Below are 1947 nucleotides of genomic sequence, written 5' to 3' on the forward strand. Positions count from 1 at the left end.
CATCCTTGAACCGAGACACTGGCAATCCCACCACAAAATCCATCGTGATCATGTCCCATTTCCACTCAGGAATAGGGAGACTCCGCAATAATCCACTCGGCACCTGATGCTCAGCCTTCACTAGCTGACATACATCGCACTCAGAGACCCATTTAGCTACGTCCCTCTTCATCCCGACCCAATGATAATACCGCTTCAGATCTCGGTACATCTTGGTCGCTCCTGGATGAATAGAGAACTTACTCGCATGAGCCTCACTCAAGATCTCACGTCTCAACTCCTCATCCTTGGGCACACAAACTCGCCCATGCACAAGGATAGTCCCATTGGCTGCAACCTGATACTCTGACTCAGTATCCTTAGAAGCATTAACCAGCCCTGCATCCTTCTCCTGAGCTGCTCGAACTCTGGTCAGAAGGTCTGCTCGGTTAGCTGCTTCTAACCCCAGTGGCTCCTGAGAAATAGCACACAACCGCAAGGTGCTAAGTTCTCCCACCAAGGTCTCCATGTCCTGCCCTCGAGCTGAAGCCGCTCGCCTCCTGCTCAGAGCATCTGCAACCAGATTAGCCTTACCGAGATGGTAAGCTATCTCCAGATCGTAGTCTGCAACCAACTCCATCCAGCGCCTCTGCCTCAAGTTCAACTCAGGCTGCGTGAATATATACTTCAGACTTTTATGATCTGTAAACACCTGAACCTTCGCTCAATACAGATAAGATCTCCAAATCTTCAGAGCAAAGACCACCGCTGCCATCTCCAAATCATGAGTAGGGTAGTTGCCCTCATGCTTCCGCAACTGCCGCGAAGCATAGGCGATCACCTTACCCTTCTGCATTAACACACAACCCAAACCAACTCCCGAAGCGTCCGTGTACACCACATACGGCTCTTTCTGCTCCGGCAAAGCCAAAACCGGCGTACTCGTCAACATCTCCTTGAGTTGAGCGAAACCCTACTCACACTCAGGGGTCCACACGAAAGGAACATCCTTCCCCGTCAGCTTGGTCATTGGCTGAGCTATACTGGCAAAGCCCTTCACAAACCGCCTGTAGTAACCTGCCAATCCCAGAAAACTCCGTATCTCTGTGGCATTCTGCGGTTTAGGCCAATCTCTGATAGCCTCAATCTTCTCCGGATCCACAGAAACTCCCTCTGCAGACACGATATGACCTAGAAAACCCATCTTTCTCTGCCAGAAACTACACTTGCTCAACTTAGCATACAGCTTCTGTTCCCGCAGCTTCTCCAACACTGCCCGCAAGTGTATCTCGTCCTCCTCAGTACTCTTAGAATACACCAGGATATCATTAATGAAGATGATAACAAACTCATCCAGAAACGCCTGAAACACGCTTTTCATCAGGCTCATGAACGCCGCTGGTGCATTAGTCAACCCGAAAGGCATCACCACGAACTCATAATGCCCATACCTCGTCCTGAACGCCGTTTTACGGATATCCGCCTCGTCGATAGGAATCTGATGGTAACCCGACGCCAAATCGATCTTAGAGAACCACGTAGCTCCCCTCAACTGGTCCAACAACTCATCAATCCGCGGCAAAGGATACTTGTTCTTCACCGTGACTCGGTTAAGTCCCCGGTAATCGATACACAGCCGGAAACTCCAATCCTTCTTCTTAACGAACAACACTGGTGCACCCCACGGTGAAACACTAGGACGGATGAAACCCTTACCCAGCAGATCCTCCAACTGCTTCTTCAGCTCCGCCATCTCCGCTGGAGCCATCCGGTACGGAGCCTTAGACAACGGCGTTGTCCCGGGCTCCAACTCAATCGTGAAGGGATCAGACCGAGATGGTGGTAACCCCTTCAACGACTGAAACACATCCTCGAACTCCTGAACCACCCGGATCTTATCCACTGCCACCTCATCGACCGTCTCTGGCATGACAATCGTAGCCAAAAAAGCTTCCCGCCCCTTTCGGA

The sequence above is a fragment of the Capsella rubella genome, unplaced genomic scaffold (genome assembly GCF_000375325.1).
Source record: "Capsella rubella cultivar Monte Gargano unplaced genomic scaffold, Caprub1_0 scaffold_279, whole genome shotgun sequence".
NCBI classification, from domain to species: domain Eukaryota; kingdom Viridiplantae; phylum Streptophyta; class Magnoliopsida; order Brassicales; family Brassicaceae; genus Capsella; species Capsella rubella.